Below are 14,037 nucleotides of genomic sequence, written 5' to 3'. Positions count from 1 at the left end.
GGGGACTCTGCAGGACAGATTGGACAAATCAATCAGCGGTTTGCTGTAATTACGGCCCGCCGCTCTTGTGATTTCAACTTTAAGGGAGTTGCAGCAGCATCAGCGTAAATCTACCTCCAGCCTCTTCACAAACAAGAGGTGGTGTTAACCGCCATTTTACCGCGAAAGTCCCCCTCTCCTGCCTGAGCGCTGCAGCCGTGACTGCGGAGTGGAAAAGCACGGCCGACAACGAGGAGGGGGAAGCCAGGCCCGGCTGTGTGATGTAGATGACCTGTGACCAGCGTCGGCCTCGTGAAAACCGCCATGCACAATGCCAATGACTTCCAGACTTGCATGGTTTAGAAAACAAGTAGACCGCATCTGACTCCATTTATTCTCCGCCGGGCGGCTGGACTACCGCTGTCGTCAGCTGTCAGGGTGTTGACTTGTTTCCGCCGCATGCCCGCACAGAACACGGCTGCGTATAAACGCGCCGCGGCGGACCGATGGCGCTGGCGCACACACGCGTCTCCTCGAAACGCCACTGCCGTGTCAGCTGGTGCACAAGGCCTCTGTGGATCTTGCTAATGTGCACACAGGGCCGAGGATTAGGATGGAATTACTGTACATGCAGACAATCCAATCAGCCTCTCGTGATTATCACACAGATCAACCAGATCCTGTTTGGGTAGTGTAGAAGAAGAAGGGAGAGCAGATTAGAAGTGGGGGTTAGAGAGGGTGACGCGGCAAAGAAATCAGCAGCGAGATGATTTTGGTGGAGGTTGAGGAAAAACGTTATCGCGCCACGATCGCGGAGATGCCGCCGCCCTGCTCTCATCTGTCATTCAACTGTTGTTGTTTTGAGCTCTAGTGGATTCTAGGACAGTGTTTGCTTTTGGCCTAGACAGTTGTTTTTTTTTCGGTGTGTGTACATAACGTGTGTGTGTTATTCAGAGCAGCCCACAGGCTGTTTTCCTCTGGTTCAGAATGCAGCGTATGTGTCCCATTACCGGTCTCGCACACGGTCCTGTGGGATCAATGAAAAGCCCGCTTTCCCTCTGATCACCAGGCTCGTGGAGCTGTTGGCTAGGAGACATTCAGACAGATGCACGCAGGCGCACACACACACACACACACACATTATGGCACACATAAATATATAATGCTGTGATGATGTTTGCTTTGCACATTTGTCCAGAGAGCGAATGCTGTTTCCTTTTTATTTAACCTCTTCGTTTCTCTTCCGCATGGCGCTCTGAACTTTATTTTGGTGAGTGTACTTACAGGTGCAAACAGTCGAGGTTAAGTCCAAATTGCCCACCGGCCGACCGTCTGTCGTGTTAATGAAACGGTTCTGGGGTTAATAGAGGAGCAGGAAGAGCGACATTGTAATCAGTGAAGGCAGAGTGCTACTGATTATACACATAGAACATGGTTGTATTCTCACATTTACTTTTCGTCATCTCTGCATTGGTTGTCTGTTGATAACCTGTTATAGATGCATGCACACAGTACTGATAATAGCACAAACTAATAGTATCTTTAATAACACAGCGCACACTGTGCAGTCCTCCTTGGATGCTGCTACCCAAAAGCTAAGACAAGTTCTGCCGAATGTCTGCCTGTGTTGTTGGTGATACGGTAGGAAGGCACGGCAAAGGGCAAGCATTATCTAACAGCTATTGTTTGTTTTTATTTTCTTGTTCTTAAACCCTCCCGCAATTATTGATTTCCTGGAGGATGGCATGTTTAAGTGAACGCAGCTGCGAAGGCTTGCGCTCCACTCAGGGCGTACTCGTATTGAGCTGCGGGTCGGAGTTCGCCGTTGTCACTGGCTCGGAGGAGAATGAGGAGCTAAATGTGGCTCCCGAGCATGCACGGGGCACCTCCACAGAGCACGGATAAACACTCGGTTTGTCGGCCCTCTCGTGACACCTCACAACGCTTGCGCCTATGGAGGTGGTGGTGGAGCTATCACTTAGCTGTCAGCGGTTAGAGATATTTCAGCGGAGCACTTTGGAATCTGCAGTGACTATGTTGAATGTTGTATATGTGGGTTTCAGAGCAGCGGGTGAAGTCTGGGCTTTATATAAGACACATTCTCCAACCCCCCCGGTCCTACCTGCCATGGGTTGGAGCAAGGAGTAAACCCCATGCAGCGTGCCACACCAACAAACCTGGGGCATCTTGGGATAGCGGGAGAAAGATTGGTAGAAAACCCATTTCTGAAGTGGATTTGTGCCCTTGTAATCCTGATTAATTTTGACCCGTTGTGCTCATTTTAAACAGAGCATTACAGTAAGCGTGAACACAGCGAGCTCCGGGGCGAAACCAGGAGCTTAGCGGCTTTGGGAGGCTTAGCTGCAGATGGCATTTTAAGCCGGACTTAATAAATTGTTTCCATTAAACTTACCGGCCCACACATACTGGATTAGACCAGTGGAACAAAGGAAGGGGAGAGCGTGAAGAAGAAAAACGTGTGCGTGCGCGTACACACACACACTCACACACACTCACACAACTGCCATCGTGCACATCTAACTCTGCAAACATCTCTCTGAGGCCACATGAAAGGTGAAGACGGGGTTACCGCGGCGTTCAGGGAGATGGAAGCTTTTGGACATGGACCTAAAATCCACTCACGTTAGATCTGCAGTTCATCAGGGACGCTGGACCAATTTGCTTAATTGACATAGAAGTAAACAAACAAACAAAAAGATGCATAAACCATTTAGCTTGGCAGTGGATTTAGGGCTTATCCCCTAACTGTTTATATATAAACACATTACCAATGCTGTAGCTTAAGGATTTAGGTTGTGGCCATGCGCTCGTTTAATTTTTTCTTCTTCTTTGGAGTCTTTTACTTATATATCCATCTCTGCTATTGTGGGAAATCAATTCCTTATGGTGGAACCCCGCCTCTCCCCTCTTCCATCACGCCGCCACTGTGCCTCCTCCCCCCGTCGGCTCATGGCTCGCCTCCTAAGCTCTCATTATGTGCTACACAGTCCAGGGTCCCCGTGTCGAATCGCTAATCAACCACCCCGTCTGCAGGCCCGCTCTCTCACTAGGTGCTGAGTGGCCTTTGTTCCGCCACTGCTGTTTGCTGTGTGTCAATAAAAAGAGCTATGGCCTCCTCCGCCTCCTCTTCCGCTACCTGGGGCCCGCCATAGCCGCACGCCTGCCCCGGCCACGCAGGCTTACAGGGAAGAAGTGAAACGCACCGTCTCACCTGCTGGATTCTGAATGCCAAAGGAGGGAGGAAGGATGGTGATTGGAGAGGGGAGCGGCAAGGTCAGGGGCAGGGGGGATTGAGGGCAGCTCAGGCATAGTGAAGTAGATGAGAGAGCATGTTTGTATTCGGCCAGGCAGCTCTCGTCTGGCCAGGTCAGTGTAATGTATCACTAACCTCGGCGGCCGGCCCGACTGTTTGCAGCCTCTCGCCCATTAAATAATGAATGGAGGTTGACCCTCTGACCAACTAATCAGCTTTTCACCGCCGTTGAATCGGGATGGAGTGGAGGTGGATGGAGAGCGCGGCTGGCTGGCTGGCTGGCCTGTATGACTGCGGGGCAGACATGTTGCTGGGAAAAACAAAAGCGCTGCAGAGGCTTAACGCAGCCCAGATTAGTGAGCGCTGGAATTGAGAGCAGCCAGCATTGCTGCGGAATCCGAGCCTGGTGAATCTCACCTCCAGCACTCGCGGTGATTCGCTTGACGAAGTCCAGGCGGGTTGCTGGAAAAATTCTTTCTTGATCAAGAAAACCGGCGTCCCTGTATTGACACAGCACTTATGGTCAAGCTCTGGTCTTTTTAGGTCCGGTGGGCTCATACGCGACAGTCACACTGTGTGCAGGAGGGAGCTGGAGGTTATTAGTTTTGGATGCATAAAAGAAATCATCCGTCTTGCCCCTAACACCAGCTCACTTGTTACTGCGCTTGAACCGCGGCTCATCTGTTTTCCCCCATTCAATTTAAATATTAAAAAGGTACAAACTGGAAGCAGAATACAGGCGGCAGATGGTTCAGCTGACACTCTCAGTTCAGGGAGAGAAAATGGGAATTGGAGAAAAACTAAAGAATATGCCTTGTTTCTTTATTAATCTTTTGGTTATTACTGTTCACAGACTTGGGTGCAGCTGGGTGATTTGTTTTTTTGGAGAAAGGGGCTGATATTAATGCTCCTTTTATTGATAGTGCTAATGCTGTTTGTGCAGCCATCCCTGTCGGAAAGATGAAAATAAATAGGGGGAACTCAGCGGAGATAAGACATGTGTTTAATTATTAATTGAGCCATCACTGACAGAGATTGCCTTTTTTTGATTTAAAGCAGGAAGGCCTGCTTCGGGGACAGAAAAAGCAATTACAGAATTCCCAGCTTGCACCGCTGCTGCCCATCGCTTCACGATGTGCTGCAAGAGAGGAGTGAAAGCAGACAAAACACTGCCACACACACACACACTCACCCACATCGCTGTTACACTGCGGTGTTCCATAAATTATTTTAATTCTTCTTCAATATTTATAGCGTTTTAAATTACGATTACACCGCCATGTACTATTTATGTAGAGTGGCAGCCAGTCAAAGAGGCCGAGCCACATTACCCGCAGCCCCTCTCTGGCCTGGCACCTTAAAGAGCTGACGGGAGGGAATTGTTTGGGTTTTTTTCGGGATTCAGGAAGTGATTTCCAACTGCACCGGCTCTTATTAGCTGCCTGTTTCCAAACACGGCCCTGATTTCCAATGCACGGCAATTAGCTGGGCTTGTAAAGTCCTCGCCGATATGTCATGTTATCCCCGCGTGCACTCTGTGGCCCCTTTAGAGCGCTTTCATGTCCATTAGAAACGTGTCTGTTCAGTGCAGAGAGCCCAAATGTGCATGAAATATTAACTGTTCCGAGTATTGAGTCACTGCCGAGTGAGCTTGAATCTCCAAATAGGCACTGTTAGGTGGTCGGTGTGTTCCTCCCTCTGGTCTATGTTAGCCATTGCATGTCAGAGCGCTTGACACCTGTCAGTCAGTCTTATCAGAGCCTGCCATCTGTGTCAGCGAGCCCATGGGTGGTGATCCGTTATTGTGACAGAAAATGAGTGGCATTGAAGGCCTGTGTGATTAGGGCCCCATTGTGTGTTCATTGACTGAATATGGATTTAGCCTTGGCTTCGGAGAGGGAGCGATTACGAAATCGCTTGAGTCGATCCGGGAGATTTAAAGTGAAGTTGTCACGGGCATAACCAGCATTTCGTCTGCCGGCGTTTCCCTGTGAGTCTTCGGTTAACGGTGGTCGTCCCCGAGCCGTGCCTCATCGTCATACTGTCAAGAACAGGGGGTTTCACAGTGAACCGGATTAAGACAACGTGAATGTATTGAATCACTTCAACGCCGATCATTACTGTGCAGGCCTCAAAGCCACACCCTAAATAGACCAGTGCTCCCCTGAGGCCTTTCAGTGCCGCTCTCTTTAGATTAAATGATAAAATGCTTACCGTGCCCTCCCAACGCACATGATACCCCTCAGCTACCGCACCAACAGCTGCGTTGGACGCCATACTATAAAAAAAAATGCATGTGCAAAACCAGGAAACAGTATGAAGACAAGAGGTTGAGGTATTGTCTTGAGTTTGTTGGGGGGGTTCTCTGTTGTTTTTTGGAGGGGGGATAAGCTGCAACGCATGCAGAGGAAAGATAATTCAATAAATTACTATTGGAAGCGAAGAAATCCCACCGATAACAAAGCCGCCTGCTGAAGCCAACCCCTCTGAGCAGTAGTCTTACCGCGGTCCCGTTGACTTCAGACCAAGGTTTTAGGCGCGTGTGTGTGTGTGTGTGTGTGTGTGTGTGTGTGTGTGTGTGTGTGTGTGTGTGTGTGTGTGTGTGTGTGTGTGTGTGTGTGTGTGTGTGTGTGTGTGTGTGTGTGTGTGTGTGTGTGTGTGTGTGTGTGTGTGTGTGTGTGTGTGTAGGAGGCTCAGTCTTCACCAGTGAGTGAGGAAATCAGAGGCTTCCTGACAAAGGGAAAGACTTCTTGGCAGACGAGCTGCACCCCCTGCAGTCAGATAACCAACTCGACTTCGAAAAACTGGATGTAGGATTGTTCTTTCTTTTTTTTTGTTGATTTCGTTTTGTTTTGTTTTGTTTTGCAGAGGGGATAAAGCAGAGAATTTAGAGAGGATAACTCTAGAGAGCAGTAGCTCTCATCACATCTTCTGTCTAATCTTAATCCTCCTCCTCCAATGAAGGAACAGCCAGCTGCGCCGTGGAAAGCATTCCCATTGTTTACTTGTGAGAATACATGACCGGCGTCTTATCTGCTTGTCGGCTGTCAGGCCCTGAAATGTAAAGCGTGTCGCTTGCGATCACTTGCAGGTTTTTCTTGTTTTAATCCTTTATTCCCAGCACCAGTCACTCTGCCAGCAAGAGTGGGTCCCCCCCCCCGCCCCTGCCCTGCGTTTGTTTGAAGAACCCAGTTCCCCCCTACTATGTGCATTTTAAGCTCATCTGTGTAAAGCGGTTCAGAGCCAATGTTGTTTGCAGATGAGGCTGTAACGCTCATTGAAAAAAGCCAGATGGTAGGTGATTGTGGCCAAACACGACACTTGGATAAAGTACAATCTCTGGCAGGGGGACAGTCGTCAGCCTAGATGGATATCACACACATGCTTGTAATGGGTTGGACATTTTGGGAGGCAGTTCACACAGGCTTATGAAGATGGGAAAGCCATTGCCAGGAGCGGATGTAGAATGCCTCGGATTCCATGACGGACGAGGACATCTATGCATTGGAGGAGTGTGCCAGGGAGGATTGCGGGGAGAAAGGAGATACGTGCAGGAAAGATCCCAGATCAAACACAAATATCTGCCACGTAAATTTCATTTCCAAGTATTTCTAGATGTGTGGTCTTCTCCTACTGTTTGTTCGGTATATCTGAGCCCTGTGTCTTTCCACTGGTGGCGTATTAGCATCTTTGGTTCTATCAGCGGCTTATCAGAGACACTCTGTCTAGAGCCATTACCACAGTCTTGGACTATAGCGCGGTGTGTTTCGCAATAGCGCCTCGCCACCAGCTCCCTGAACGCAACACATGGTGAATGCAGTAACCTGACACGCGCTGCTGAGAAACGGTTTGTGTTTTTGTCCTGGATTTCACTGGGCGTGAGCGCCATTAATCGCCCCAGTGTTTGTTAACAGACAGGCAGTAATTTGGTGAGACACGGGGGGTCGGGGTTTTGGTCGTTTTTTGGGGCGGTTTAAAAGATGAAAAATACATTTAAAAGCACATGCACAGTTTTGCCTCATCCAATATTCAAGCGGTCCTCTGTGTTGCTGTTGTTCTTGGCTACTGGTGAATTCCCTGCACTGGGCCCTGCTGGTGGGGCCCCCCTAATGGCCTCTGACTGACTGTAATACCCCATTCAGCAGAGCATGGGCTCCAACCTCCCTGGTTGTTGGGTTAGTGCTGCTGTGTCGAGGGGAGAGCAGCAGGACTGGGATTTCACCGCTGTTTGCTTTGGGAGGGAGCGAGGGAGACCGCTCCAGCGCCACGTGACCCGTGAAGGATCGCGCACAGAGTTCCAGCAGCAGCATCGTCCAGGATTCGACTGATATATGGTCTCGCTGTTATTTCCTGTTTTGTCAAAACTATTTTTTCCACCTCTGTATAATAGTCCTATTGCTTGTACGCGGTATGAAAAGCCCAAAACCCCCAAGATGATGTTTTGTTTTGTCCACACACCAAAGATATTCAGTTTACTGTCACAGAGGAGCAAAGAACACAGAAAATACTCACATTTAAGAAGCTGGAATCAGAGAATTTTGACTTTTTTCTTTCAAAAAACAACTTGAGCAGATTAATCGATTATCAAAATAGTAGTCGATTACTAATCGTTTCACTGTGGAAGCTCTAGATTGTACTGCTTTTACTGAATGAGATAGTACTCATACTTGCAATGGGGTCGGTTTTTATTGTTCCAAAGTATTGATTGTGAAATCAAAAATCCAATACTTGCACTGTAACAAAAATGTAATATATATATAGATAGATATAGATATTTGGCAGCGGAAGTAAATACGAGGCATCTTCAAGCTCCGTCCAAAACCTATCAGCGCTGATATCGACCATCACGAGACCGCATCTGTTGCAGCTTAACCGGCGACAAATTGCATCGAAATCAGCCCCCTGTGATTTTTGGAAAAGATCAATATGTGGCTATCGCTATCACGAATAATACAGGTATCGACTCATCAGCTGTTAAGTGCGGGGGCAAGCGCTGGAGTGCCCAGGGCTCCTTATCAGCTGCGGCGCACTGTATTAGTGTGCCGGGCCGGCGGCGCACTGACCTAATCCTGGGAGCAGGTGCCGCCGGAGCCGAGGCAGAGTGGACATGTTTTGCAGGGAGGATGAGCCATCTGGGTCTTGATGCTTTATGGTGCTTAAAACGCGCTCTCAAGTGTGACACTCCCAGCACTTACTTTTTTAGCGGCACACAATAATCTAAGCACTGGCTGCTGCAGGGAGAGGGGGAGGCTTTCAGGAGAATTTACAGGGTTTGATGTGGTGTGGAGCCTCCGCTTCGACACGGATTCATGAAACAGCCAGACACACTCGGCAATTTGATTTTGATTCCTCTAACTCTCCCGGTGTTGTTTTTTGTCATCCGCAGTCTGAAATATGTCGAGCAGAAAGAAAAGGGTGTTTGTTTTCTTTTGTTTCTGGGATTTTTTTTGTGCCAGCCTGCCTTGCTTGACACTTTTCTGAGGCCTTTGTGTTGTTCTTGTTTTCTTTCCCCCCGGTGTAGTCTGTTTCATCTCGCAAGCAATTTTGGCTCGTTTCGGAGTCCAATTTCGTTTTACCATGCTCTCCTCTCTCCTCCACAGACATACTCACATTCACACATTTCCCCCAAAACGGACGCGGCGCCTTCGCACGCGCCCCAAACAAATCAATCCTGCACTTTCCACAGTTGGAAATGCCACAGCGAAAATGCTGAAAAACGTGCAGGCTGTTGTGTTAAGGCTGGAGGAGGCCAGACCTGGATTCTCCTTCACTTCGTGTGTGTGTGTGTGTGTGTGTGTGTGTGTGTGTGTGGTGGGGGGGGGCTTAGAGGAGCTGGGAGCAGATAGTGGTGGGTTTGGCAGCAGCCTCCCCACAGGTCACGATCCAGGCCTTGTCCCCATTAGTTTACCTGACACAACACCCTGCCCTCTGCTCTCTCTCCCCCTCTCCTCTGTGTTATTAACTGACCTCACTCTCCCATTTTCTCCCCCAGTCTAGGTCACTTTACCCCCTCCCCATTTCTGTCAGGCCCTCCCTTACTCTCTCTAATCACAAATGATGAATGGGGTGCAAGGAAGGACATTGAATGTTTGCGAACCTGATACACCCTCCAATTGTCAGGGTTTTGTTTTTTTCCGCGGCGGGAGTGAACACGGCGGACGGGGAGTGATTTCCAGGGAGCTTTGGTGCGTGTTTGTCTAACTAAGCTCTTTGTGAGAGCTATTTCAAACATCTCCACCTTGGTCCTCCAAGTGTGTCATCAGCCTTGACGTGTAATTCATCGCCCCCACCAAAAAAAAACAAAAAAACAACCTCAGACTAGTGCAGGATTTTCTTTTAAAGTCTACTCGAGGATATCACAAGCTCCGACCGCTGTGGAAAAGACGAAAAGAAAAAAAAAAAGGCTTGTAGCTCGTGAAAAAAGAAAAGGCAGCTCTTTTGGCGTGTAGCCATTAGAAGGGGAATATGGCAGCTCAGATCTAGTCTTCAGCAGCTGCTGGGTCTCCATCTGTAAGCCTAATTACGCAGCAGCACCCCAGGAGCAGCTCAGCAGCAGGATCCTCCTATAGAAGAGGCATTGATTACACCAGTGGGTCTATACTGGACCGTGTGTTTCCCCCTGGGGGCCCACAGACATGTGAAACTTAACCCCAAGCACTTCAATGCACACTGGGGTGCTATCTATCTTTGGACGAATAGTCCGCGAAGATCTTACTCTTGCACATCCACCGCACAACCCGCGAGGGAAATCACATCCACTGAGAGTACTACTGAGTGTATAAGATGGTGATTTGAAAATAGATTAAAAGTGGTCAAACTATATTTTTTTAACGGGCATGCATTTAGAGTGAATCAGTGGGTCATTTTTGGTTTTTTTAACTGAAAACAAAATTCATCTTTGGCTGTAGTTTGGCAACTGGAACCTAGGTGCAGTATTTTTTGCCCTAGCTGTTTGCGAATGCCATTATATATTATATAGAACATATTTGTTCTTACCTAGTATGCAGTGAAATTCCTCCGGCGCGCTGTCATGTATATTTGTAGGAGACGGCACACTGACAGCCTATTGAATGACAAGAGGAGAAGCCCCGGGCTTTGATCAGCGGCCCTGGCCTGTAACAACAGGATGCTTCCCACGTGCAAACGTGACAGGCGGACGAAACGTGGTGGTTGATTGACGATCGGGCTCCTTGGAAGCTGTCGATGAAGAGATATTTGTTTTTTGCCGTTGCCCACTTGGAAACGCTTGCTGCCTTAGCGGTATTATATGACCTGACGAATATGGCTGCTATATTTGCATGAAGTACAGTGTCTCAGTCTAAGCCACAGTTTGACCTCGTACTCGTACGCATGCCTGTATCTTAAAAAACACAAGAGGACATATGATACGTCGGCTTTGATGTTTGTCCTACCCCTTTCGTGGCACTAAACTGCAACGGCTGCATATGTCAAAACAGCGAATGAGGTATGGCGAACGGTTAGGAGCTGTCAGCTTCCAATTGTTGCTTTGCTTTCAGAGTGGGCAGTGAAAATGGAGATGGAGGAGGAGGAGGAGGAGGAAAAGGAAAACATGCAGGCTCTTTCAGCCCACTGTCATGCCACTTAGGATTTGTTGAAGGATTTTCACCCAGCCATTTCCCTTCCATTGAGAAGTAATCAGTGCGGCACTGAAAGATAATATTATATCTACTTAGAGGCATGCGGGCTTCGTGCATGTTCATACATGAAATAAGGCTGGAAAGCGGCGCCTCTGTTTGCATTGCCGAGCGCTCTCCCCCTCCATTTCTGCTTGGACTTGAAGCTTCCTGGCACCGGCTCCACCTCTTTGTGTCTTTTATATCTCATTCTTTTTTTCGATTCTCCCTTTCTTTTTCCTGCCTCCTTTCCTCCCATTCTCCGCGGATCGTCAGCCAGCTGGTGGGCTAAAAGAGGATGGTTTCCTGTGGGGCACCAAAGTGATACTGTTCAGGCATTATGCGAGCTTAAGTAAAGCTGACACGCCGCTCAAGAACTACAGCCCACACCGAGCGCCACGGCAGCCCCGTGCCGAGACGCTGAAAAGGTCTTAAAGGTGTGGGAGACACGGGGGAGGCTGCTACTGTCCACTCGCCACTGCGCTGTGATGTGGGAAGCAGGAGTTAAGTCCTTTATTAGAAGTGGCAGGCGTTGTCTCCAGTCGCCTCGATAATTGCGGCAACACGTCCACTGCCGTAATCAATTGGGACAGCTGCCACTGCGGCGTTAAAGTCCATAAGGCGGGCGTGTCCTGCTAATTAATGAAATGATAAGGCTAGTGCTCGCGGTTGTGCACAGATAGCTCCTGAAGGCTCCCCTGCTTTTCATCCTTAACGTTCAGACCCCCCCTCCTTCTCTGCCTGTTGGCTGTCTGTCCACAGCGGCCTCAGGGTAAGAGGGGTCACCAGGGTCAGTGACAGTGAAAGGGAGCAAATTCCAGGCTGGCAGGGTGGGCCATGTCAGCGGTGCCATTAGACTTGATCTCTTCTGTTGAAAGTTCCAAGATGCCCCCCGCCCCTTTATTTTGGACGGCCCAGTGGCACTGACCTCAGACGACCCGGGTGTGTTCGTAAGAATCTGAGACTGTCATGGAGGTACGGGGACGTGTGAGCGCGGAGGCCCCTTGCTTCTCTGCGGCGCATTACATCCAGGGCTCAAAGGGGCAGTGGGCGTTTCTAAAGCACTACACCATTTGTAAAAATCAGCGAATATTCCCTCACTCTCTGCTAACTGTTGCTTTTGTGTGCGCGGCGGAAAACGAGTGGGTTTTCGGCTCAGTGAGAATGTAAACATCACTCGTCGACACCTTAAGAGACGTGCTGGCGGGTGGTGCCGCAACGCCGCGGTTTTGGCCTGGTGCTCTGTGCGTCGGACTCCCACACGTGGGTGCGCGGCCCGGTCCAGAACAGCAAAATCTCGACAACAACAAAGAGAGAAACAAAATTTCTCCAAAATAGCTTACTGCCCCTTTAATTACATAAAAAGATGTGGACAGTCAACATGTAGACCTCTGCCTTCCTCTCTCCCCCGTCCTTTCTGACTTGAATATGTGAGAGGTGAAGAGCATGTGTCCTGCGCCATATGGCTGGAGTTTGACTTGGGATCTCGTATGCACAGGAAAAACTGACTCATCCCGCAGCGTCAGCTGCCAGCTCAAGGCTCTGTGAAATGAACATTAGGTTCTCAATTCATGCCTGGGCTTTGACTGTAAATGTGTTACTGCTTAACGCCGCTCCCCACCCGCTCAGCCGCCATCCACTCCTTTTGTCCGCCGCAGCAAAGAGACGGAGAGCAAAATAATTGAAACTTGCCAGCTGTCCCCGCTCTTGAGCTATCTCGGGCCAGCTCTCTCCTCGTCCACTTCCCCATTAACATCACTCAGTGATTTGCGAAGCTGTCGCCGTGGCTCCCCCCGCTGGAGATGCTCGAGGCAGATTAAATGGTGTGAGGGGGGAAGCCAGCCATTGCAAATTTCTCCAATGATTTTATTATTATCGCAATCATTCAACAATGCTCGGCCTTTCTTTTGCCCACACAAAAATTTGATTTGTTGAGATCACCCCAACTCTTTTTTTTTTTTCTTTTTTTCTTTTTATGACTGAATACCTCGCGGCGATGAAGTGTTGATTGGCAAGACTGCGGTTTCCGGCCTCCTGCTAGTATCTGTTATAGCCATCTTCCGCAGTCACTCACTCGTGAGCTAAGCCCTGGCTCTGTGCAGATTGCTTGTCGAGAGAGGTACAAAAACCAAATCATTGTGAGCTCAAGCGTCAAGAGCAGCAGAATATTCTGTCAACCAGAGCCAGCAGGAGACGGATCAAGGCAGCGTGATTTCTCGCACACCTCCTGCATCCTCCGACGTCTTTCAGCTGATATGCTACGTTATTTATACGTCTATCTGTCCGTGTCCTTATTTTATCAGTGCCTTGACTGTTTATGCTCTGGCAAAGCCATGAAGGGAGTGAACCGCAGTGTTTGCCTAGTAAATGAGAACACCCAGTGGCCTTAAGCTCCTCTAAGCGCCCAACCCCCTTGTCCCCGGGATCATTTGCATACCCTTCGTATCTAATCTGAAAAAGCTTTTTGCATACAAGTTCTGTTTCCCTGGCACTTGTGTATACTGGCATCAGTGTCGGCGTTGAGCCGGTAATTTATGTTTGCACGCTGGTTTGCATGCGCAGCGTTTGTTCGCATTCGGTGTTAGTCGGAGGCCAGATGAGAACATCCTCTTGGGCTCTCATCTCATTTGATGAGGTCATTGGGTCTATTTGCAGGTGGCCAGGTGTGTGTTAAAATTAAGTGTTTTTAAAAGAAAATGATTTAAGTGAATCCTTTTAAAGTCTACAGTTTTGCAACTCAAAGCATTTGAAAGCAAAAAGTGGGCAGTGGTGTCCTTCGGGACTCCTGCATCATCAGACCTGGTCACAGCACGGAGCCATTTTATTCTTTATCCGGGTCCCCTGGCTGATGACAATTAGCCCCATCCTAGTCCAGCTCAGGGCCAAGCCATTCCAGACTGGGTCCAAGCCAATCCTCGCGGAGCCATCTGGCTACATAACGACCACAGAGGACCCGATCGGTGCCAGCTCTCCAGATGTTCCGCAGAGACAAACAGGGTCACGAGTGAAGGATATCAGAGGTGGGAACAGCTGTGTGGTGACACCGCGTTCACCCCAGATTTCCCCCCGGCTGGACACATCAGTCATGGCCATTGAATCCCAGTGGCCTGTTGTTCGTCTGCCACCTTAGTCCCCGGTGCCCCTCCTCCA

General features: G+C 49.2%; 1 protein-coding gene across 14 annotated transcripts in view; it reads left to right on the top strand.

Annotated features, from left to right (window-relative positions):
- The window catches only part of fbrsl1 (fibrosin-like 1), a 279,461-nt gene that overhangs the window by 246,186 nt on the left and 19,238 nt on the right, over positions 1-14,037 (top strand). The gene's annotated exons all lie outside the window — the stretch shown is intronic.

The sequence above is a fragment of the Scophthalmus maximus genome, chromosome 3 (assembly GCF_022379125.1).
Source record: "Scophthalmus maximus strain ysfricsl-2021 chromosome 3, ASM2237912v1, whole genome shotgun sequence".
In the NCBI taxonomy this organism is placed as follows: domain Eukaryota; kingdom Metazoa; phylum Chordata; class Actinopteri; order Pleuronectiformes; family Scophthalmidae; genus Scophthalmus; species Scophthalmus maximus.
The sequence above is the reverse complement of the archived record's forward strand: the minus strand, read 5'-3'. Positions and strand labels throughout refer to the sequence as shown.